The sequence below is a fragment of the Chelonoidis abingdonii genome, chromosome 1 (assembly GCF_003597395.2).
Source record: "Chelonoidis abingdonii isolate Lonesome George chromosome 1, CheloAbing_2.0, whole genome shotgun sequence".
In the NCBI taxonomy this organism is placed as follows: Eukaryota; Metazoa; Chordata; order Testudines; family Testudinidae; genus Chelonoidis; species Chelonoidis abingdonii.
The window spans coordinates 155,955,297-155,981,469 of NC_133769.1; the positions used below are offsets into that span (position 1 = coordinate 155,955,297).

Genomic DNA, 26,173 nt, shown 5'->3' on the forward strand with positions numbered 1-26,173 from the left:
CAGGATCACTGATATGGCCCCAGATTTGGAATGGTCTCCGAAGGAACTTCTACAGTGTGCCACACTCTCACTCTTCCTCCAGGATAAGCCATGTGACTTTACTGCTTCCTTAGGCAGGACCTCTGGCCTGCAGCACATCTGCTTCACACTGTGAGCTCTGTTCAGCGAGTCTAGCTGAGACAGACCCCTGATGGAGATATGTACGCTTTTAGGGATCAGTGCATGTCTCCAAGCATTTGCAGTGACACTCACACAGCATTGTCAAAACAGTAGGGTTTATTAGGCAGCTAGAAGACAATAGTCCCTAGGTCAACATAGAGGAATGAAGAATAAAGCATAGCCCATTCTGGTTAGATCAGAGCCTAGCCAAGCTGTAGTGAACCCCATTGTTCAAGCTCTGCTCTCTCCATCCATCTAACCTCTGTCAGATTCCCAGGTGAGCCCTGAATGCTTCCTCCAACCCACACTTAACCCTCCCCCCTTTTAGCCATACTTCACAAACAGACTTCAAAGAGAAACTGCAGAGTTACAATTCATTTGCAAATTTAACACCATCAATTTGGGCTTGAATAGGGACTGGGAGTGGCTGGCTCACTACAAAAGCAATTTTCTCTCTCTTGGTATTGACACCTCCTCATCAATTATTGGGGGTGGACCACATCCACCCTGACTGAATTGGCCTTCAATATTGGTTCTCTACTTGTAACTCCCTTCTCTTCAAGTATATTTATGCCTGTATATGTAATTTTCACTCCATGCGCCTGAAGAAGTGGGTTTTTTACTCATAAAAGCTTATGCCCAAATAAATCTGTTAGTCTTTAAGATGCCACTGGACTCGTTGTTTTTGTGGATACAGACTAACACAGCTACCCCTCTGATACTTGACTGCAAGCTAGAAGCAGGGCACAGACCCCAGGAAGTGGTCTGCTGGGGATAGGCTGGTAGGGAAGACCCTAACAAACATTTCCCAAACTGTGGGACGCGACCCCCGAGGGGGCTGCAAAAGTGTACTGGATGGTTGTGAGGCATGGGAAAAAAAAGAAAATGCAAGAAAGCATTTGTAAAGAAGAAAAAAAAATAAAACAAAAAAAGGCACTAGCAGCCATGCAGTTCCTACTGGCACACAGTTCACATGGGCCCTGAGAATGACGCTGGAATGGCATCCAGGTCCCACTCTGGTGGGCCAGGACCTCAATGTGCCAGCTGAGGATTCTGGTCCTCTGAGCACTGGTGACTGCTCTCCAGCAGGGAGGGATAAGGAGCAGGCACTGGGGAGGGGGATGCAGCCTGGCTCCCCTGTAGGCTGCAGCTTCTTGGGAAGGGGTGGATATAGCGTCCCATGGCCCAGGGGGGTCAGGCTGCTGATGAGGGGGCACCTGAGAGGGGATGAGGAGGGTTAGGCTTGGGGTGGAGCGTGGCCAGTGGCTGTTTTCTTCTGTGCCTCTAAGGTGGTAAACCTATTTATAACTTTTAATATAAATTTAGGATCCTACTATTGCCATGTTTGGAGTAGTGGGGTGCTCTAAAAAGTTTTTTACTTTTTAATTTTCAAACACCACCACCACCTTTCAGACCCCATGGGGCCACATTAAGAGAGGTGAGCCCAAAGAAAGTGGTGGAATGAAAAAGTTTGGGAACCACTGTAAGTGTAAACAAAGTTAGAAAGAGGCAGATAGCTGCTTCATGACATAGGGCCATAAGGCTCCTGGAGTAGAGGGACGGCCCAGGTTCCCCTATAGCACTACCTGGAGGCAATGGTGGAAAAATCAAGAAGTGAAGGATTTTGGGAAATCTCCACAGCTAGTGGTAGAGTGACTGAAAATTTCTGTGACCGAAAGTGAAGGACTCTTTTGTTGTTTTGAACCTTTTGTATACCCTAGAAGAAGAGATGTGATTTGACTGGATGTCCAAGCCAGCCTAGCAACTTGCAGAAGAGAGACTTCCATGGGGAAATTGCAGCACAGCTGTGCACCTCATGAGGGACCACATATATTAGACCTCTGACAGCCCCCTGAGGGCTGGGAATGGTGGTCCTAAGAGGGGTGAGTTTCCCTCCTGCAGATCTCAGAAGGCTGACAGAAAGGAAGGAATATAAGTCATTTCTTCTATCTTCCCCTTCCACTCCAGTCGTCTGGCTACCTACACAGGTCTAGTAAATTCCCAATGCCAAACAAGCTAAATAGGGTTAGCTGTCTGCAGAGAACCAAAATAGACTCATCAGGGATTAATAAACTCATTAAGGCTCATGGGGACATTATTAATTACCCTACTGTGGCTAAGGGAGCAGTGAACCTAAGGATTTTGAGCTGGGGCAGGGAGGTTCTTAGGCTTATGAAAAGATGAGTAAGCCTCTGATAGGTAACTGGAGATTCTCACATCCTGCAGACCTTGTTAAAGCCACAGGAATAGATGAGAAAGCCCCAATTGCACCCTAAAAAACCCCCTTGATTGCCACGCCTTAATGATTGCAAAGAAAACCTTCAAAAGGGGAGTTGAGTGTAAACCAATATAGTTTTGTCTGAGTCAGTGTGACGCCTAGAGGCATGTGAGCCCCTCCCTGAGTGAACCAAATCCAATGAGTCCAGCAGACAACCCCATTTCTCCCTCCCGGGGGAAGCCCAATGCAGGAATTCCATAAGAGCCTTCGGGTGTATTGAACCCCCTACATTGGATTGAGCAAAAGAATGGCAATGACCCACCTTTACCCCAGCTTAGGGTCATCAGCTCTGGTACTAGGTGGCCAGGGCTCTGGCTGGAGTCAGACCCAGCCTGGGGCTACAAAGCTCTAGCCCTCGAGGGCAGCAGCTCGCAACCTTTTTATACTACTTTACCCCTTTCAGGAGTCTGATTTGTCTTGAGTACCTCAAGTTTCACCTCACTTAAAAACTACTTGCTTACAACATCAGACAACAAAATACAAAAGTTTCACAGTGCGCTGTTACTGAAAAATGGCTCATTTCGCCATATCATTATAAATCAGGTGGAATAGAAGCATTGTACTTACACTTCAGGGTGTAGTATATAAACAAATCACTGCATGAAATTTTAGTTCATCCCACTTTCACTAGTGCTTTTTATGTAGCCTGTTGTAAAACATGGCAAATCTCTCCCTGCGGGGATGCAGCCCCTCAAAGACCCCCCCACTCCTGGTTGACAACAAGCGCTCTAGGGACTCTGAACCCCGGCTTGGGGGACCACTCCTATTGGCTGCCTGTCCCAGCTGCCCGCCTCCCCGGGATGAACAGCCAATCAGCGCTGGGGCACTGAGCCCCGCCCCCACGCCCTACACACAGCTGGGGGACATGGCTCGGCTTGGCTCTGCCCTTCCCCGGGGCGAGGCGGCGAGGGCGGGGATCGGAGCATTGGGGCGGAGCCTGGCAGTGGAGGGGCAGCCGGGTCGCCCCCAGGATCGGACAGTCCCGGGAGCGTTAGGCTCTGCTAGGGGCCGCAACGCCGCTCGACTTGACAAGGACCCAAAGCCCTTTAGCGACTCCCTGCCAGCCTCTCCGCGCGCACTTCCCAGCGTCTCCTTTAAGGAATATTCCCGCCCTCCGCTTCTTATTCCTGCTGCTCACTTGCTCCGCGGGTTGCCAATCAGCAGCAGTTCCTGTTTTGTGCAACCTAAATTGTTCTCTTTTACACTTCTGCAGCCTCTTCTGTGTCTGATTGGTCAGTCCAGGGCAGCGATGGGCACGGCGCAGGTCTTTCCCCGCAGCTGGCTCACCGATTGGTGCAGGCAACACAGCGCTTAGCAGTTGATTGGCTGCTGCGGGCCGCGTGCGTGTCCGGCAGGTTAGGGTGCGAGTGAGGGGCGCTGAGGGGATCAGAGTGCAGCCTGTGGGGGACGCGGGGCGCCCGTCCGGAGGATGGTCCCCGCGGTGGGGCTGCCGAGTCTGCCCTGCCCGCCAGTGAGTGCCGCTCGGGGGGAGGGGGGACGCAGCGGCGGGGGCTGCTGGGCAGGAGTCGGGGCAGCTTCGTCCCGTCCCGCAGCCGTTAACGGAGCGGGGCTCTGCGGGCCGGGGGCTGAGGGCGCGCGGGGAGGTGCTAGCTCCTTGCCGGGGGCTGGTGCCGGTGCGGGGCGGGGGGGAACCGAGGGGCGCCCTGGAGAGCCCAGGAGCGAGAAGCATCCGGCTTTGCCCGGGGCGCAGGCCCCCGCGGGGACCCCCGGAGCGGACCCGTCTTTGTCTGTCTGTGCCGCCGGGTAAACCCGCCCCGAGGGGAGGGCGCCTACCGTAGGCCCAGGCCAGGCCAGCTCCGTTCAAAGGCTCCTTCGCTTGTTGAGTCCTCAGGCCTTAATCCTGAGCTGGGATTCCCTGTTGGGGCAGACCGAGGAGAACAGGAGTTGTGTGTACAGGTTATAACTGTTTTGGCCGTGGGTGTTAGGTAGTCAGTAGATGAGCCATGGGCCAAATTCGGACTTCCAGAAGCTTTTCAACTGACCCTGAAATCTTTTTATTTACTTATTATTAGCATTATTGTTTGGTTTTTTTCTCCCCCCGCCCCCGCGGGAATCTGGACTTTGGCTATACCTTGAGGAAGAAATTTAGACCTTGACAAAAAATAACTGACTATCCCTGCTGTGGAGGTTTTAATCAAAATAATTACAGAGGTACAGCCCCTGTATGGATGTACTTATAAGGGACATATACTGTTATCGGTATAGCTTAATCTGCTTTTTCTATTAGAATAAGCTATAATAGTATAAATACCTGTATACTGCTGTAGCTGCATCCATACTAGGTAAAACTGAAGTTGGTTCCTTAATCATGGGGCTAGGTCTTTACTTGTGGTTCCCAGTTCCTTATTCAAAGACCATAATTATTTAAAAATATATCAACTACATTTTTTAGAATGTTCATCAGGTTAATGTGAATGAATGTGATAAACAGTTAAATTACCAAATACTTATCTGATTATTTAATATACAATTAAGGAGCTGGGGTTTGACTAGCTGTATATGACAATGCCCCAAGAGAGACATCCCTGCGATTTAGTGCTCTGAAGGAGAGGGATATGCCACTTCCCTTGTTTGTGAGCAATATGCTGCCACTTGTTATGCCTCCATGCCACTTCTATAATAGGGGTTGAATAAGGAGCTGGCTTTTGACTGGCTATATGACAAAATTACTGGGTCATCCTAAGTGACCTACCTCTGCACTGCTGTTCCATTATGAAGAGATATGGCTATGTCATTCCCAGAGATGAATCTTGATTTCTGATTTGACAAATATATTTCCCAAATTTTTTATTTTTTCTTTGTTCGTGAATATGCAGTATGCATGTAAAAATCAGCAAAAAGCAATATTCAGCAGTTCATTGCAAATCTGGCTATAATACTTTTACAGAAATTATATCTACCAACGAAGTCTAAGAATTTAGGTTTGTTAGATAAATTAAGAATAGGAAAAAATATCTAAATTTAAAAACATTTATTTGTAACAACTAAAAACTTTTTTATGATTAATGTAGTGTCTTTTGCTTGTTATGCAAGAAAAATAATATGGAGATGGTATGTGGGCACAGTTGAGTACCAAATCATTTATTAACTGTCTGAAAACATACAAAGCCTAGTTTAATGCATACTGCTGCTGTGAGTGGTTTCTCATGGCTTCTAAGAGAGAGAGAAAACAATGAACCCTATGAGTGTTCACAAACTCATTCACATAAAGGAATACTACTTTATCCTATATACTACAGTTAGCTGAACCAGCTACTATTTTTAGTGTTGTTGCTGTACAAGTCTCACAGTAGCATTGTGACTTGGTACTCTCTAATGGAATTTGAGCAACTCTTTATCTGTGGCTAGAATAGTTCCACCTTCTTTCCCTTTTAATTCCATAATTGAAATGCCTATTCTGAATTTGACCAAATTTATGGAAACATGCAAAATGGTTCCCAATGTTGCATGTTATCCAACAACTTCAAACCTATAAACTTTAGGTTTTAAACTAGGTTAACTGCGGAATGGAGACCTAAGCCCTGAGTTAAGCAGGGAAGTGGGATACCAGGAGGGAAACACAAGAAGGAGGGTGCAACAAGGGAGGCCTCCTGATCCCTACTGAGAAAGTAGGGCAGTCCGCTAGTTATCTTGGGTGCCTGTACACAAAAGCAAGAAGCCTGGGAAACAAGCAGGAAGAATTGGAAGTCTGGCACAGTCAAGGAACTATGATGTGATTTGGAATAACAGAGACTTGGTGGCATAACTCACATGACTAGAGCACTGTCATGGATGTGTATAAACTGTTCAGGCGGGGGAGAAAAGGTGAGGAGTGCACTGTATGTAAGAGAGCAGTATGATTGCTCAGAGCTCCAGTATGAAACTGGAGAAAAGCCTCTTGAGAGTCTTTGGGTTAAGTTTAGAGGCGAGAGCAACAAGGGTGGTGCTGCAGTGGGCGTCTGCTATAGACCACCAGACCAGGAGGGTGAGGTAGACAAGGCTTTCTTCAGACAACTAACAGATGTTTCCAGATCACAGGCCCTGGTTCTCATGGGGTACTTCAATCATCTTGATATCTGCTGGGAGAGCAATACAGCAGTGCACAGACAATCCAGGAAGTTTTTGGAGAGTGTTAGGGACAACTTCCTGGTGCAGATGTTGGAGAAACGAACTAGGGGCCATGCTCCTCTTGACCTGCTGCTCTCAAACAGGGAAGAATTTGTAGAAGTAGAAGTGGGGGGCAACCTAGGCAGCAGTGACCATGAGATGAGTTGAGTTCAGGAAGGAAGGAGAGCAGCAAAATACGGACCCTGGACTTCAGAAAAGCAGACTTTGACTCCCTCAGGAAACTGATGGGCAGGATCCCGTGGGAGGCTAATATGAGGGGGAAAGGAGTCCAGGAGCGCTGGCTATATTTTAAAGAAACCTTGTTGAGAGCACAGGAACAAACCATCCCGATGTGCAGAAAGAATAACAAATATGGCAGGCAACCAGCTTGGTTCAACAAAAAAAATCTTTAGTGAGCTTAAACACAAAATGGAAGCTTACAGGAAGTAGAAACTTGAACAGATGACATGGGAGGAGCAATAAAAATATTGCTCGAGCATGCAGGGATGTAATCAGGAAGACCAAGGCACAACTGGCATTGCAGCTTAGCAAGAGATGTGAAGGATAACAAGAGGATGAAGCTCAGCCATTCTCAGTGGGATGATTTAGTTGGTAGTGGTCCTGCTTTGAGCAAGTAGTTGGACTAGATGACCTCCTGAGGTCTCTTCCAACCTTAATCTTCTATGATTCTATAATCACAATACCTTTGCTTTAACAGACTCTGTTATGCAGATAATTTTGATAATGACTTCTATTGAGCTAATTAATGTTTGAAACATTTTAAATATTAATTAGGCCTGTCGAATAGTCGCAGTTAACTCACGCAATTAACTCAAATTAATCTTGATTAAAAAATTAATTGCAATTACACTTTTAATGGCAGGGTTAAACAATAGAATACCATTGAAATTTAATATTTTGGATGTTTTTCTATATTTTCATATATTGTATTTGGTGTTATTGAAATCAAAGTGTATATTTTTGATAAATATTTGCACTGTAAAAATGATAAACAAAAGAAATAGTAGTTTTCAGTTCACCTCATACAAGTACTATAGTGCAGTCTCTTTGTCGTGAAAGTGCAATTTACAAATGTAGATTTTTTTTATTACATATCTTCACTCAAAAACTAAACAATGTAAAACTTAGGAGCCTACAAGTCCACTCAGTCTTGCTTCTCATTGATCCAGTTGCTAAGACAAACAAGTTTGTTTACATTTACAGGAAATAATGCTGCCCTCTTCTTATTAACAATGTCACCAGAAAGCGAGAACAGGCATTTGCATGGCACTTTTGTAGCTGGCATTGCAAGGTATTTGTGCCAGATGTGGTAAACATTCATATGCCTCTTCATGCTTTGGCCGCCATTCCAGAGGACATGCTTCCATGCTGATAACACTCGTTTAAAAAAAAATGTTAATTAAATTTGTGACTGAACTCCTTGGGAGACAATTGTATGTCCCTGCCCTTTTACCCCCATTCTGCCATATATTTCATGTTACAGCAGTCTTGGATGATGACCCAGCACGTCATTCATTTTAAGAACACTTTCACTGCAGATTTGACAAAACGCAAAGAAGGTACCAGTGTGAGATTTCTAAAGATAGCTATGGCTCTCGACCCAAGGTTTAAGAATCTGAAGTGCCATCCAAAATCTGAGAGGGATGGGGTGTGGAGCATGTTTTCAGAAATCTTGAGAGCAATACTCAGATGCAGAAGTGAAAAAAAACCAAAAAGGAAAACCAACCTTCTACTGGTGGCATCTGACTCAGACGATGAAAATGAACATGCATTGGTCTGCACTGCTTTGGATTGTTGTCAAGCAGACCCCATCATCAGCATGGGCGCGTGTCCCCTTGAATGGTGGTGGAAGCATGAAGAGACATATGACTCTTTAGCGCATCTGGCACATAAATATCTTGCGACGCCAGCTACAACAGTGCCATGAGAGTGCCTGTTCTCATTTTCTGATGACATTGTAAACAAGAAGCAGGCAGCATTATCTCCTGCAAATGTAAACGAACTTGTTTGTCTGAGCAATTGAACAAGAAGTAGGACTGAGTGGACGTGTAGGCTCTCAAGTTTTTATGTTTTGTTTTTGAGTGCAGTTTTTTGTACCTAATTCTACATTTGTAAGTTCAACTTTCATGATAAAGAGATTGCACTACAGTATTTGTATTAGGTGAATTGAAAAATACTTTTTATTTTGTTTATCATTTTACAGTGCAACTATTTGTAATAAAAAATAATAATATAAAGTGAGCACTGTACACCTTGATTTCAATTACAACACAATACAATATATTTGAAAATGTAGAAGACATCCAAAAATATTTAAATAAATGGTATTCTCTTATAGTTTACCAGTGTGATTAATCATGATTACTCTTTTAATCGCTTGACAGCCCTAATATTAATGCTGTGTTCAAGCTACAAGCTCTACAGAGAGGGCAGATAAAGGAATTCTTTGGGAGCTGGCATAGATTCATAGACTCTAGGACTGGAAGAGACCTCGAGAGGTCATCGAGTCCAGTCCCCTGCCCTCATGGCAGGACCAAATACTGTCTAGACCATCCCTGATAGACATTTATCTAATCTACTCTTAAATATCTCCAGAGATGGAGATTCCACAACCTCCCTAGCATTTCTATCTCCAGTGCCAACCACCCGACATTAGAAACTTTTTCCTATGTCCACTAAATCTCCCTTTGCCGCAGTTTTAAGCCCTTGCTTCTTGTTCTATCATTAGAGGCTAAGGTGAACAAGTTTTCTCCCCTCCCCTGATGACACCCTTTAGATACCGTGAAACTGCTATCATGTCCCCTCTCAGTCTTCTCTTTTCCAAACTAAAGAAACCCAACTTCAGCTCTTCCTTTCATAGGTCCATGGTCTCAAGACCTTTAATCATTCTTTTTGCTCTTCTCTGGACCCTCTTCAATTTCTCTCAATCTTTCTTGAAATCTGATCCCAGAACTCACACATAACTCCAGTTGAGCCTAACCACGCAGAGTAAGCGGAAGAATGACTTCTCATGTTTTACACACACCTGTTAATGCATCCCACAATCACGTTTGCTTTTTTTTTTTTTTTTTTTTTTTTTTTTTGCAACAGTATCACACTGTTGACTGATATTTAGCTTGTGGTCCACTATAACCCCCTAGATCTTTCTGCCATATTCCTTCCTAGGACAGTCTCTTCCCATTCTGTATGGTGTGAAACGATTGTTCCTTCCTAAGTGGTAGCACTTTGCAGTATTTCTTTGATAACTTCATCGGTTACTCGACCATTTTTTCTCCATTTGCTTAAGACATACTATTGAATTTTGACCGTCCTCCAAAAGCAGTTGCAATCCTCCCAGTTGGTATCGGCAAACTTAATAAGCCTACTTTCTATGCCAACTCTAAGTCGTTAGTGAAGATATTGAACAGAGCAGTCCCAGAAACGAGACCTTGCAGAATCCCAGAGTCCAACGACCTACGCCTCCAGTTATAACTTTCCAGCAGAGAAGGACACATTATAACTACTCTCCTGTAGAAGGTTATCACCAGTTATGCACCCACTATAGTAGCCCATCTTAATTGTATTTGCCCTACTTTTATGATAAGGATTCATGCGAGACTATATCAAATGCCTACTAAGTCTAGGTATACCAATCCACTGTTTCTCCATTCACTAGACTGTACAAGAGAAAGCTATATTCAGATCTGTTAGACACGATTTGTCTTTTACCAAATACCATCATGCGCTATCCCTACACCCTGTACCACCATTGCCAAGTGTTGCAGATGATCTTTTTAAATTACTTGCTCCATTATCTTCCTGACAGAAGTTAACTAACTGTGTCTTATTTCCCCTCATGGGTTGTTTTATTTCCTTTCTATGTGGCATATATTTGCCCTTTTTCCGTTTTCGGAATCTCGCCCCTCCCCATGACATTCCAAAGATAATAGCTAGAGTCAGATACCTCCTCGTATTGAACTCTTGAGATTATTCCTAGGAGATCATTTCATCAGGGCCCTGGTGACTTGCAGGCATCTAACTTTCTAAGTGATTTTTAGCTTAGCTCATTTTTTTTTTATCTTCTAAACGCTACCCCTTCCCATTTTTAGCATTCACTATATTAAGACATTTACCTTCAGACTTCTCAGTGAAGACCGAAACAAAGAGTCATTTAAGCATTCCTGCATTTCCAAGTTTTCCTCGTTACTTGTTTCCTCCCTCTCACTGAGCAGTGAGCCTATTCCTGTCCCTTGGTTCTTCTCTTGCTTCTAATGTATTGATAAAAAGTCGTCTTTGTTTCCCTTTATTTCCCATAGTAGTTTGAGGCTCATTTTGTGCCTTGCCTTTCTAATCTACTGGCCCCGTGGCGATTCCTGGTTATTTGCCTATTTCATCCTTTGTAATCTGACCTAGTTTCCATTTTTTTATGACTCCTTTTTATTTTCTTAGATCATGCAAGATCTGTGTGGTTAAGGCCAGGTGGCTTTTGCCACATTTCTATTCTTTCATACCCATGAGAATCAGCTTGCTGTTGGGCCCTTAATAAGCTGTCCCTTGAAAGAACTGCCAACTCCCTCAGTTGGTTGTGGCCCCTCAGTCTTGATTCCGCTGCGGACCTGTACTGCCATCAGCTCTCTGACGCTTACCAAAATTCCGCCTTCCTGAATCATGGTCTCTATTTTGGCGTATCCCTTCTACCCTTCCTTCGAATTGCAGACTCTATGATGGTTCATGATCGCCTCTTCACCCAAGCTTCCTTCTACTTCAAATTCTCAATGAGTTCCTCCCGATTGTTAAAATCAGTCTAGAACAGCTCCCCCTAGTTAGCTTTTTCACCTTCTGAAATAAAAAAGTTGTCTCTAGCAGCCTAGGAACTTATTGATAGTCTGTGTCCCGCGTGTTGTTTGCCCAATCATATATTCCAGATAGTTGAAGTCCCATTCACCACCAAATCTTGTACTTTTTAGATGATTCTTGTTAGATTAAAAAAAAGCCTCATCACCTCTTCAACTCTGGTGGCCTTTAGTAGACTCCAAGGCATGAACATCACCGCTGTTTTTTACCCCTTCTTATCCTAACCCAGAGACTCTCAATGCTTCTGTCTCCTATGTCCATCTTCCACCTCAGTCAAGTGTGACATTTTCTTAATATATAAGGCAACACCTCCTCCCTTTTTCCCCTGTCTATCCTTCCTGAGCAAACTATACCCATCCACACCAACATTCCAATCATGTGTATTATCCCACCAAGTTTCAGTGATGCCAACAATGTCATAGTTGTATTTATTTATTAGCACTTCCAGTTCTTCCTGCTTATTACCCATACTTTTCGCATTTGTATATAGGCATCTAAGATACTGGTTTGAGCTTGCCTCCCAGTTTTGCCCTGACCCTCCTTTCTCTCTGCCGTTATAGCCCACACTCCCTCTTGTTTCCGACCCATCTCCCAGGACTTCATGTTCCCCACTTACCTGTAGGCTTTGTCATCAAATGATATCTGAAAAAGCATATGTTGTTACTGTGAGATGCATCTGTCAAAATTTGTTTTGTTTTCTTCCAATGTATTTGCTATCCTGCACAAAAATATCTGATGGAAATAGATGGAGGGTCAAATTTTTAATCTTTCTGTGATCAGACTTAACTGCAAGCGTAGTGAGTGAAATACATGGCTCACCATTATAAAGTGTGTATTCAATTGACTTAATCCATTACACCTGTTCCCTTTGATACTGACCTAAAATAAGAAGTTAGTATCCATTGTAATAAAAGTAATTAATTGAACAATTGTTGCTCCTGTTAATGCTGACCACCGCGACACCTATGTTTAAGTATTTGTATAAGACCCTGCTTTTCACAGAAGGGAAGTTTATGCATAGAATTTCTGCACAATTTGATCCTGTCTGCCTTCCATAAGGAGATTTTCATGGTCTCTAATCCTTACACAACCAACTGTTTCACAAAACCTCCATATGGAGGGGGAAATTTTGATAAAACTATGGGCACAGAAGAGTCAGTTGCAGGATTCAGAAATTTTTCAAGTCCGAGGGGATCAGTAGTTCATCTAGTCTGACCTGTATATCACCAGAGAATGTCATCCAATTACCCCTTATTAAACCCCTTATTAACAACTTTTGTTTTGACTAAAATATCTTCTACAATGGTATCCACTCTTGAGTTGAAGACTGCAAGAGTCGAGAATCCACCATTTCCCTTGATAGTCTGTTTCAGTTATTCATAATCTTCATCATTAAAATGTGCACATAATTTCTAATTTGAATTTGTCTTCAGCTTCCAGCCATTGCTTCTTGTTCTGCTTTTCTTTGCTAGATTAAATAGCCTCTTAGAACCCAGTATTTTGTTCATGTGAAGATACTTATACATCATAATCAAGGTGTGTCTTAGTCATCTTTTCGATAAGCTAAACAGACTGACCTCCAACTTCTTCATTGTACAACATTTCTCTAGCCCTAAAATCATTTTTGTGTCTCTTTTCTTTGCCCTCTCCAATTTTTCAATGTCCTTGTAACAGTACAGTACCTCCTGTGCATCCCCTTGAGGCTAGAAGTGGCTCTGTGGTACCCTGCCTCAGTTTCCTCTCTTGATGGTTCAATAAGCTCAAAACAGACTTTCACCAGTCTAATAACTGCCCCTCTTGGGGGGGTCTAGTTTTATTCACAAAGTTCCAGAACAAAGAAAATCCTCCTCCCAGCCTTTAGAGACACAGCCCCTCCTCCCTCAGGTATTGCCTTTTCTTTTGCTTTCTGAGGGCAGATCTACACTATTGGTTAAGTTGATCTAACTTACATTGCACAGGGGTGTGAAAAAGACCCTCCAAGCAACACATGTCACAGTGACCTAAGAATTGTCCAGCCCTGTCTGGAGGAGGATGGAGTTGGGGATTCCTACTCCTATACACATGGTGTCTGGATCTGATGTATGCTTATTCTCCAATGCCATTAATCATGATGGTTCTCAGAAAGTTTTTAGGTTTTAATGTTCATAGTAGTTCCAGTGTGGCTGAGGTAGTTATGATTCTTGGACCTAAAGAATCCATCCTAAAAAAAAAAAAAAAAAAATTGCCTCTCCAGCCAAGTGTAATATCTCAGACTATGTCCTCCTTTGAGGTCCACACTTCTTGAATCTCACAGCATGTATATTGGCTGGCTAACATCAGCTGAGGCACACACCATTTTCATCCGCAATAGAAAGAACTCTACGAGGTTTACTTTGCCAAATGGAAATAATGGACTATCTTTGTTCAAAACCAGATATTTCAGTCTCTAGCTCAGGTACCAGTCATATAGATGTACTTTTTATCATTAAAGAATTCTGGACTGTCAGTGAGCACCCTGACTGAGCTTATCTATCAATTTTGTTTTTAACCCTTCAATTCAGGCGTTTTCCACTTTTTCACACCCACTGCCGCTCAGGGGTTCCATCCACTGTCTCCTGCCAGCCGGGATCCCAGCTGCTAGATCCACTCAGCCCGCTGCCAGTCTAGGGTCGCAGCCCTGCCCACATACAGTGGGTACCTACCTTCTCCCTGGTTCTGGCCCATTCTCTTTCTCTCTCTGCACTGAGCTGAGGGTGAGAGTGCACTGAGCACAGGGCTAGGGGTGAAGGGTCTGGCCAGGAGCTAGAATGAGTGAGGGGGCTCAGGGTTGGGGCAGGAGGTTTGGGTATGGGGCACTTACCTGGGCAGCTCCCATTTGGTGTGAGGGGTGCAGGTGGGAACGTGTGTGTGTGTGTGCAGAAGCTCCTGTTTGGTGCTCAGAGTGAGGATGGGGAGGGGGTATGGGGGGTGCAAGAGTCAGGGCAGAGGGCTGGGGGCATGTGGGGGTGCCAGAGTCAAGGCTGGGGTTGTGGGAGGGGTGTGAAGGAGTCAAGCAGAGGGGTGGGTGTGTATGGGGGGGTGCAGGGCTCAGGGCATGGGTCTGGGGGGGTGTATGGTGCAGAGGGCTGTGTGTGTGGGTGGGGAGGGGTCAGGGCAGGGGGCTGGAGGCGATATGCCCCCATTCCACCCACACACACCCCCCAAGCCCCCCCCCCCGCTTCTTCTCTGCCTCCACTGGGAGCAGCAAGCATGCTGACTCTGCTCCTTCCTGACCCCCTCCCTCACAAGGGCCATCAGCTGATCGGCCTACAGGGAGGGAGGGACGGAGAGGAGGAGGAGGGACAGAAACCCAGCACACCGCGGGAAGAGGCAAGGGAGCCAGCAGCACCAAGCTTCTGCCTCTTGCCCCCTGCCCCTGCAGGGAGGGGGGTGGGAATGGAGGGCAGAGAAAAGTGGGCTGGGCAGGATTTTTAATGGCACGTTGATGCCTGTCGGGACTCCGGCAGGCAGCAGTGTGCCATTAAAAATCGGGTTGCGTGCTGTCTTTGACATGCGTGCCATAGGTTGCCGACCCCTGGTCTAGTCAGTGAGACATGGCTTAGCCGAGTAGAGACACGCCTGAAGGGTATGGGTATGTACCTACCTGGCTCTCTACTCATCCAAGTCATTCCTCTCCTGTTTACACTGCTGTTTTGAGCAATGTAGTGTTCCTCTCCCTGCCCACTTCTGGAGCCTTTTCCTGCCACAGGAAAAGGTTCTGGCAGGGGGGAAGCAACTAGGAGAAACATTTTACTGTGGTGTGTAGCTACACACAGACTGCTACCAGTGGTATGTAGTATAGATGCAGCCTTAGAGCATTTCCCAGATTGTTCATAGATTATGGGAACAAGGTGAAAAGTCAAGCCATTTCAGCAGACTCTCTAATTGTCTTTCTACTTGCATCAGCCTGTGCTATGAATGAGCCAACATAAACACCCCCCTCCCAATAAGTGATAGCTCATTGTATAAAAGCACAAGCAGCTTCTTTGAGAAATGTTTCAGTACGAGAAACATGGATGGCGGCTACCAAGGGTTCAAAGCACACACCTACTCAGCACTACTCCATAGTGGAAGTAACAAGATATGATGCTAATTTTGGTAGGGCTGTCCTACAATCATTGGTTAGACTTGCTGCGCCCACCTCTTGTAATGTAGGTGAATCACCAGTAGCAGAACGTATGTGGACAAGAACTCAAAGAGTAAGAAACGGTTACATACCTTACAGTAAATGTATTTCTTTGAAATGTGATGTCTGTATGTAGTTCATGACCTGCCTTTCCACCCCGCCATTATGTAGTCTGACACCTGGATTCTGTACTAGCAAAAAAAGAGACCCAGGTGGGATTGCCCTGCCCTTTATGCCTTTGGTTGGAGGCACTAGGACAGTCAGGGCACAGGCAATACACACCAATAATGGAGTATATATTGACAACATATGTTGAAGAGCCACTCATTGGAGATGGCAGTTATTTTTCCTCATAATTTTGTGAAACTTTCACTTTGAGTTGAAATTTTCCAGCACTCTCCTCTGCCTCAAGGGGATTTTTTTATTATTTATTATTATTAATCTAAACACTTTTTTAAATTTAAACAGAGTGAGCTCTAAAGGCAATGGGAGAAATTTTGGTAGAGATGTCTTTCAGTGTTGGAGGGGGAGGAGAGGAAACTGGCTTGAAATTTGTAGTGCATTTAATACTCTGAACTGTTTCCTAATGAACTAGGAGAGAGGACCACACTGCACATGCATGACTGAATCCTCTTTATAGGGGACAATGCAGCACAGTTGCACAGTGAATGAAGTAGAGCTCTACCTCACAGTTTTGCAATATGTTGAGGGGGGAAAAAAGTAAGCAGAAAAGTGCTGTAATAAACATCTGTAGTCAATGGAGCTCTGTCTCTGCCTAACTGTGTACTGGTTACTACACTCTTACACATACTTCCCTTGCCTCTTCGCTACACAACTAGGTACACATTTGTATGGTCTTCAGATAGTGCCTGGAAAAACTCACCGAGGAGTGAAAGTTGTTTGTGTTTTGTTTTGAAGAAATAAAATCTTTGGAAATTCCATGCAGAAAAATGTTTGAGAGGAAAAAAAAATCTTAAACACTGAAAAGTAAGTAATTGCCAAATTCAGGTGGCACATACATGTATAACTCTGCTCCTTTATATGTGTCTGTTTACAATGGTCTAGAAATTATGTATAGCTGTCCCCTTCACTTCTGATCTATTAAGTTAAATGTCTCTCTGCTGCCTCAGTGAATGAGAACTATGCACACTGAATCAGAGAGGGATGATGTGGAAATAATAGTGCATGATCATGTAGGATGATCAAACTAGATGAACAAGCATCTCAGACAGATTATTAAGAGAAAGCAGAAAGCCAAGAAGAAATAGATGAAGGGATGGATCAGCCAGGAAAACTACCAGCTGGAGGCCTGCAAGTGTAGGGGAAAAAAGTGAGACCAGCCAAAAGCCAAACAGCACTGGACCTTGCAGAGGAAATTAAAACCACTAGTAAGAGATTCTTTAGCCATATAAATAAAAAAGTAAACAAGGAAAGAAGCGGGACTGCTAAGTACTCAGGACATGGTAGAGATTAGAGGTAATCTAGGTATGGTCCAACACCTAAATGACTACTTTGCCTCTATTTTTAATAAGGGTAATGAGGAGCATGGGGGCAGTGACAGGGTGGCTAATGCTATATAGAGAACAAATATTAATGGAAGTAGAATGACCACACTTAGGTGCACGAGGCATGCTGCGTGAAAACCTGGGTGTGTGCGACTGTCCCCTTCCTCACGTTCCTACCGCAGATCGTGCACTCTGCATTGACCTCCCCATGATATGCCAAATCTTCGTTTCGGCAACAGTCAGGTCTGAGGTGCTGGGATTGGAGAGTTCAACCTGTATAGAGTTAAAAAGGTGGTAACGGAGCTAGTTACATATGGATAAGCTAACCCAACTAAAGCAATGACTGATGAAAGAAGAACCTCAGGCCTGGAAAGTGAAGGGTTACTAATGAGTACCGCAAGGATCAGTCTGACCAAAGTCTTGCTGTCTGGGTTCCTTGTTTTTTTTTTCCTAAATGACCTGACACACACACAGGAGTGTGCTTGCAATATAAAATTGAACAAAGATGACGCAATATTGGGAGGGCAGTATGCCAATTACAAGGAGACGTGTCATTATCATTCCAAAGAAAGTATGGACGTCCCTTGAAGATAGAAATGGTTGCAATAGAAGTATCAGTTTCTAGGTTCATGCACTTAGACTAACATAAAAATTGCTAGTAAAAGCCGGGATATACATTGGAAGTGACAAGGGAGGAGACGAAGACTGGTCTATTTTGGTTGATCACAGGATGCCTGACGCTGCCAGCATGTTAGCTTGTAAAATAAAAGAGAAAAAAAAAAAAAAAGCTAATGGAATCCTGTCAGGTGAAGTATTTGCAGTAGAGATAGGGAAGTGTTATTACCCTTATATAAGGCACTGGTGAGCCCTCATCTGCAACACTGGAATGCAATTCTGGCCTCCCTTGTTTTAAAGAAGATGAATTCAAACTGGAACAAGGGCATAGAAGAGCTACTAGTATGCTCAGAAGAATGGAGAACCTATCTTACGAGAGGAGACTTAAGGACCTTGGCTTGTTTAGCCTAACGGAATGAAGGCTTGGGAGATTTTTTTTATAGTGAGCAGCCGTTATAGCAGAGGAATAAATAGCTCCTCTCTACTTCCCTGGTGTTTAAGAGCCAATATTAGTACAAGAGCAAATGAGATATAAACTGGCCATCAGTAAGTTTTTAGGCTTGTAATTAGATGAAGGTTTCTAACCATTAGAGAAGTGAAGTTGTGGAACAGCCTTCCAAGGGGTGTACTGGGGGCAAAAAACTTGAATCGTTTTAAGACTGAGCTTGATAAGTTTTTGGATGGTATGAGGTTGCTTACAATGAGATGGCCTATCCATGACTACTATTAGCTTATATCGCCAACGACTGGATATGGGACACTAGATGAGTAAGGCTCTAAGTTACTTCAGAGAATTCTTTCCCAGGTGTCTCACTGGTGGGTCTCACCTATGTGTTCAGGATCTAACTGATCACAGTATTTGGGGTTGGGAAGGAATTTCCACCCAGGTCAGATTGGCAGAGACCAAGACAGGTTTGCCTTCCTCTGCAGCATGAATCACAGATCACTTGCTGGTTTGAACTAGAGTTAAATGGTGAATTTTCAGTAACTTGAAGTTTTTTAAATCAAGCTTTGAGGACTTCAGTAACTCAGAAGAAGATTATGGGCCTACAAGATGAGTGAATGGTTGAGGTTCTTTGGCCTTCAGTGTGCTACTCTTGAGGGCATTCTGTGCCAAAAAACTAAAAATTTTACACACAATATTTTAAAATTCTGCAGGTTTTATTTGCCAACAAATAAATGCAAAGGCTCCAGCATGGCAGTTGGGAGCACAGGCCACTGGCTGTTCAAAGGTGGGACATCACCCTGCAGCTCCCAGGACACAGACTCAGTGGTGAGGCTGCACCTGCCCCCGGCACAACACAAGGCCTGGGCCTGCCCCTGAAACACCCTGGGACCCTGCCCCCCTGCACCAGGTGTGGGGCAGGCAGGCTCAACCAAGCAGGATCCAAGTTTGGAGGGGCTCAGTGTTGGGGGGGATCCAGGTTGTCAAGGTATTTTTCCCACTTTGAAATTTAGAGTACAAATGTGGGGACCTGCATGTACCCTTCTAAGCTTAATTACTAGCTTAGATCTGATAGCGCTGCCACCAACTAGAAATCCCAGTGTCTGGTACACTCTCTGTCCCCCAAAACCTTCCCTGGGGAACCCAAGACCCAAACCCCTTGGGTCTTAAAACAAGGAGAAATAAACCATTTCCCCTCCTTTCCCCTCCCTGGGTTACCTTGAGAGGCTACACTGATTCAAACTCCTTGGATCTTAAAACAGAGAGGAATTAACCTTCCCCCCCACCTCCTTTCCCCCCACCAATCCCCTGGTGAGTTCAGACCTAAACCCCTTGGGTCTTAGACCTGGTCTACACTATGCTGTTAAACCGATTTTAACAGCGTTAAATCGATTTAACGCTGCACTCGTCCACACTACACTGCTCTTTATATCGATTTAAAGGGCTCTTTAAATCGATTTCTGTACTCCTACAAAACGAGAGGAAATAACACTAAATCGATAATACTAGTATTGGATTAGGTTTAGTGGTGGACGCAAAATCGACGGTTATGGCCTCATTATTTTACGAGTAGCTTACCCACAGTGCACTGCCTCCAGAAATCGACGCTACCTCGGACCGATGGACGCACACCACGCGAATTAATGTGCCTAGTGTGGACGCGCACATCGACTTGTATGAATATCTGTTTTTATTAAAAATCAGTTTTAAGCTAATTGATTTATCCTGTAGTGTAGACGTAGCCTTAGACAAGGGGGGAAAATCAATCAGGTTCGTTAAAAAAGAAAAGCTTTTTAATTAAAGAGAAAAAAAGTAAAAAAATTTATCTTCTGATAAAATTAGGATGGGAAAATGTATTACAGGGTCATTCAGTGCGATGTATAGACTAGAGGACTCCCTCCCCCTAGCCTGAAATTCAAGTTACAGCAAACAGAGAAAACTCTTCAGCAAAATACACTATTTGCAAGTTAGCAGAAAACAGCATAAGACAATCGCGCCTTTTCTAGCTAGTACGTACTATTTTGAACAGAGACTGTTTCAGAAAGATTGGAAACCCTGGGTGATGTCTGTCCGCTGCTTAGCCCCCAAGAGCGAACGACAAAAGCAAACAGGCACAAAACAGACATCCCTCCACTAAGATTTTGAAAGTATCTTGTCCGCCCCATTGGTCCTCTGGTCAGGTGGTCAGCGCAGGCACTAGCTTGTTTAACTCCGTTTACAGTAAAGAGACATTAACCCTTAACTATCGTTATGACAAGTGAATGAGATGGATCTATGGAGAGAATCTAGGCAGCAGCTCAGTGTGGGGATCTGAATGCACATGAAGGGCTTGTTGAGGATGTGGTGTTCAGTGCAGGGGCAATAGGACTCTGGCAGGGGTTTCCGGTGTAAAGGTGCGGGCTCAGCTGGAGGTCTGGTTCTGGGGGACAGGGCTTGGTTTTGATGGTCTAGGTGCAGCTATGCGGGGTCATGTAAGAGGGTCTCAATGGGACCTTAGTGTGCAAAGAATTCCCCCAGAGCAATTGTTGCAGCAGGGTCAGACCAGATGGTATGATGGTCACTCTGTCTAATCTGTGAGTATTGTCACGCATGCTGATGTACAGTATTGGTGCCATACAGCCATAACTGCTGGTATTTACTAGTATGGTTATAGTGTTCATTTGGCAACTTGGACAGTCTTAATGCTTTTCTATGTAGGTTCATGCTATAATTCCCACTTGAACCTTAGTGTCAAAAAGTTGGGTACCGTGAATTCCTCTAAGCTCCAATACCACTTTAGGAACCTTGTAGCGCTGCCACCAACAGAATTCAGTGCTGGGTACCACTCTGGTACCCCCCAAAACCTTGTCTGGGAAACCCCCAAAGACCCAGACCTCTGGATCTAATACAAGGAAAGTAAACCCTTGCCCCCACTGTGTCTCCTCCCAGTCCCTCCCTGGTTACCTGGAAGATTACTGTGATTCAAACTCCTTGAATCACAGAACAGAGAGGAAAATGCACCTCCCCGTCCTGCTCTCTCCCCCTCCCAAAACTCTCCCTGGAGAGAGACCAGTTCAATACTAAACAACAGAGAGAGAAGTTAGACCTCTTCTCTCCCCGCAGTTCCCCCCCTCTTCTCCCACCCAATTCCCTGGTGAATCCTCATACCCCGTCCCCTGGGCTCACACCAGAAATAAAATAAAAAAAAAAAAATCGACAAGTCAGGTTTTCGTTAAACAGAAACATTTTTAATTAAGGAGGAAAAACAGAAAAATATATCTTTGTAAATTTAAGATGATAGTACAGGTTCAGTATAGACACTGGGGAATACCTCTCTCGTGCTGACAGTATTACAAGTACAAATTAAAATCGCTTTTAGAAATCAAATATGAAACTCCTTCCAGCCAAATGACATTTGCCAAATAAAGAAAAAAAAGCCAACTCGCCGCTTATCTACTTACGTCACTGTTCTGAACTATAAGGAGCCTGTGTTGACTGAGAAACCTGGTTGCACGTTTGGTCACTGTCAAGGCAAGCATGAGAACAACATACCAAATTCTACAGGCACACACAGAATGCCTTCCTCCCCTCCAAGATTTGCAAAGTATGCTGTGTCCCTGATTGGTCTTGGTCACGTGACAGCTAGGCTTACTGAACTTGTTAACCCTTTACAGTCAAAAGAGATATAAAGTACTTCTGTTCTATTAACTCCTACTATCTGTTTATGACAGTAGGATATATTAATCTTCCTACACCCACAGACAGGAGCCAGTTAGTAATAGGTTGCTTGGTCCACCTCAGACCAGCTTACAGTGAGCAGCATCTGCCCTCCTGTTTCCAGGAAACTGTTGCTGTCAATGATTTGAGGGGCAAAAAGCTGAGAGGAAGTGGTCAGAACAATCTTCATCAACTGATGAGTGAGGAGGGAGAATTATTTCTTCCATGGAGCAAGACTTTTGAATGCTGATTGTGGAGAAGGAGAAGAGATGGACAAAGCAGCAGATGGATGATCAGGCATCAGTGTTGGCTGCCACAATGGAAGCCCACCAGTGCCACTATCTCTGACTTAAATTAGAACCTTAGTTTTCCTTAGTTACTCTTCACCAATTCCCTGGTAGCAAGCAGACTACTCCTCCTTATCTTTATCCCAGAAACCCCTCCTTTCATGACCAAGTCAAAACTCTTATGGTGTTCACTAGTGACGCTTTCATGTATGTTATGTTTTGGTTAGTTTACTGGTGCTTGCAAATAAGTTTGGCTCCTTGAAGTGAGGAGTGTGAGAGAAGAGAGTACTGTATAGGAAATCCATCAAAGCAGCTTGTGGTGGCATAAACTGCAGCTGATAGGGCTTTGAGTAAAGCTATAAAATTAAGCAGTTGTTTTTGTGGAAAACTATGTGACAGGATTTTCTGTGGCCTAGTGGCTCAATCGCTGATCTTGTGGTCTGCAAGGCCAGAGGGGGAAGTATGGGGACATGGGTCCTCCCTCTCCACTGGGTTCCAGCCCAAGGCCCTGTGTAGTTCAACCCCTAAATAGGGAAGATAGGTCTCCCTCCTGGCAGGGGGTCAAGACCAGTTTCCCTGGGCTACTTCCTACAAGTCTCTTTAGTTTGGGGCTTGGCCCTGCTCGTCCAGTTGCCCCACAGTTTGGCTTATTTGCAGACTGCCCTTGGCAGAGGAAGCTTTACTTACCTCAAGTGGCTGTGCTGGCTGGCAGTTCGCTGATCCATCCTTTTGGGCAGGCTGGCTGAGAGCTTCTGCCTCCTTGCCATTCAGACCCCAACTGAGCCAGGCTCCCTTCTTTTTCTCCCCTCTCCAGGCCTGGCATTGGCTGCAGGTATAGCAGGATGGAAGGGGGCCTAGCTGAACCCAAAGGTTTTCTTTAACCCCCGCTGTGCCAGATGGCAGCTTCTCTGCTCCCTCGCACTGTATTAAATAGCTAAAACTAGGGATCACATTCTGGCCACAAAGAGCTACTCTTGTCTACAACTCTCACCCTCGTTGAGGTGACTGACTTATATCAGCTAACTACATTGTTTGTGGTGGTGATGCCTTCCCCATTCTGTCCCTGTTATGTAGCTAAAGCTTCAGGTCCCAGGCCTGTCAGTCTGGTACTTTTCAGTATTAGAATTCATTGGGATTAATCAACTAGAAAAAGTTAGTGTGCAGCACAGTGTTGGAGTAGATCTCCTCCTCCTCCTCTTCTTTCACGTGGTTTTGGGTATATACAGAGATTTCTGCATTCTCAGTCCTCTCCAAGTCAGACAGTCTTCATAGTGGGAAGTCCTCCATGGCAGCTGGAGGCAGACCAGATCTTTGTTCTGAATCTGGGCTTAGGACTGCCCCCCAGGAACAACTTTGCAGAGTTCTCTGCCTCCAGGCAGCACACATGACAGCCTGTGCAGAGCTTTCTTTTTTTGTTTTTGTTTAACTAATAATCTCAAGTTTCTTCATTGGCTTTGAGGTTTTTTTCTCAAAACGACTAAACTTTTTTTTGTTTTTTTAAATGGCTTTTTGAGGAGGATTTAGAGAACAGAACCTTCAAATGAAAAAAATGGCAGAGACAGCAGGCTGCAGCAACTCCAGCTCCTGGCCACATGTTGGTAAGGTCCATGCTGAGACAGCTGAGTGGGTCTCATGGAAGCTCCTTTCACTGAGACTAGGCCAGAATCAGTAGCATGGAACTAAGATTAACTTTTTTTTCAAGACCTCTGCCTCACCTTAGGCATGGGACTGCTATTCCCACTGCTTGTAGTGTATGTAGGAAAACCTCCTAAATCTGCTGGGGAGGAAAGATCAACTGCATAGCAAGAAGGAGGAAGAAATTTCTGCTCCCAGCCAGCACGTAAGCAAGGTCTGTGTGGAGATGGCTGAGAAGACTGCAAACATCTCCTCTTCTCACAGATAGTTTACCTGCAAGACCTCAGCGGCTATGGAAGGTGCTGGGTCCCGTGACCTTTCTGATACCAATGAGTCATCTATCTCCAATAGCTCTGGCTCGCTTGTGTGTGCTCTGTCAACACTCAGCCTGCACCCAGCAGCAGGGAGTTAGGATAAAGTGATTGTTTGTTTTAGATTCCCTTTCCATGTGAGATTAACCTACCTCCTCTTCCCATCTAGCCTCTGAGGTTCCCATAGGAGGTCACAAAGTGGCTACTGTCTTCCTTAAGGAAACATGCAAGTTACATCCCTGCAGACTGTCTTTTCAATCTCCCTTGTACTGCATTTTTCCCTCACAAGCTGTCTCATTAGTCCATGCGCTGAGCCCCTTAGAAAGATATTGCTCACAATTGGCTTTTAAGGGACAGCACAAAGTTTTAAACACTCTTATGAAAAAAGTCTCCCCTCTAGATCCTCAAAGATAGGGTTGCCACGTGTCTGGTTTTCGCCGGAACTCCTGGTCAAAAAATGGACCCTGGTAGCTCTGGTCAGCATTGCCAACCAGGCCATTAAAAGGCTAGTCGGTGGCACCCCAGCCTGGTGAAATTGAGTTGAGGAGAGTGAGCGACAGAGGGAGGTGGGATGGAGTGAGCAGGAAGTGGGACCTTGGAGAAAGGGTGGGGTGTGGGCAGGGCATCTGGGAAGGGGCAGGGCGGGCGTGTTTGGTTTTGTGCTATTAGGAAGTTGGCAACCCTATCTAAAAAGTAGGAGAAATCTCTAATACTGGGACTCTGAGATACAGTATCTCAGACTCTCAACTAAACCTCCCAGAACCAAGTACAAATGTGGGCCTAACTTTATAGCAGGTACTTATGTTTTTGGAAGGGTATGATTAAGGTGCAGTGAGAATTTCTTATCAAGATCTTCTTGTACCAAGGAACTAAATGGTCTTCCTTACTCTACTTAACCTTAAGCCTACTGTAATCTCCTTAGTAAAGGACGTAGTCTTGCTCAGGAGCCATTCTAGCCAGACCCACAGTCAGGAGAATAAGATCATCACTTAAGCTAAACTTGGATACGGCAGCCTCAGCTTTTAAAGTTTTGGCTTCATTTTCCCATTGTGAAGGTATGTGCTCAACTAGGAGGTCATCTGGGATTGTGCCCTAAAAACCCTATGTAAAATTGACTCTAAACTTAGTTCCCTTGCAGCTTTTTCAGGACAAAAGCTTCATCTTTGATTTGCTGTACTTTCAAAACTACAAAGGTGTGTCCTTCAAGCAACTATGGCGCCACTTGAAGAAATTGGAATTGCAGGTTAAACTGGTAACTAAAAATTTGGAAGGATAAGCTTTTTGGAGAGCATAGACGTAGAGCAGTTGCTGAAGCTTGAGGATTTAGACAAGGTGGGAATTTCCTCCTTCCTTTCAGCAAGAGAATCTTCAAACTACCTTATCTCAGGAGGTGCTTCACTTGAAGCCATGTCTTCTCCAGGTTCTAACCTAGAGACTACACATTCAGGAACGACAGCAAAGGCATCCTCTTGCTGGGATTCTCTGGCAAGCCATCCAAGCCCAAAATGGGTGTGTGTTTTCATTCCAAGTCTGGACAGATTTCCCTGTCCCTCTGGAGGAGGTGCTTCAGCATGAGCCCTCATCTGAGAGTAAACTACTTTGGAAAATGGGTGCTTGAGATAATCAGGGAAGTTAGTTCGATATAACTCTCATTGTCCCAGGTACAAGTTTATCCTTTCGCAAAAGTATATTAAAATAAACCAACACATCAGCAAGACCCTTGATAGCATCAGAAGATGAAGAGTGCAATAGTCTGTCTTCTACATGCTGCAGTGATGCAACCAGTTCTGTGGAGAATCGTCTGTTTTGGACAGGGCACAAGATTCTATGGATTCACAAAGAGAAACTTTATCATGCAATCCTATTTTAGATCTTGGGTCTCAAGTCCATAAGGAGATTGGTATTCAGATGAAAATACAAAAATCTATCATTACAGTATTATCTTCTGAAAACTTCAGAATGTGAAAATAAACCTTCTAGAGATCTAGTGAAGATATGGCTATAGAGTCACTTAGAGATACTTTAGCTTCTGCTACAAGAAGCAGCATTTCCAGTGGAGTTACTCCCATTTTGGACTCTGCAGTTCCACGTGGTGTTCGCAAATGCCACATCATTCCTCCTTTCAAGTGAAAGGGAT

At 44.5% G+C, this 26,173-nt stretch overlaps 1 protein-coding gene across 4 annotated transcripts in view; it reads left to right on the plus strand.

Moving 5' to 3' along the window:
* Nucleotides 1-3,768: 3,768 nt before the first annotated feature.
* USF3 (upstream transcription factor family member 3) overlaps nucleotides 3,769-26,173 on the plus strand; it is an 82,711-nt gene continuing 60,306 nt past the window's right edge. For 3 of the 4 annotated variants that reach the window (XM_032773606.2, XM_032773608.2, XM_075071723.1), the window contains exon 1: nucleotides 3,782-3,908. The gene's annotated coding sequence lies outside the window, so the exon portion shown is untranslated. Of the gene's footprint in view, nucleotides 3,909-26,173 lie in introns of all 4 variants that reach the window. The other variant, XM_032773607.2, reaches the window with a different exon arrangement.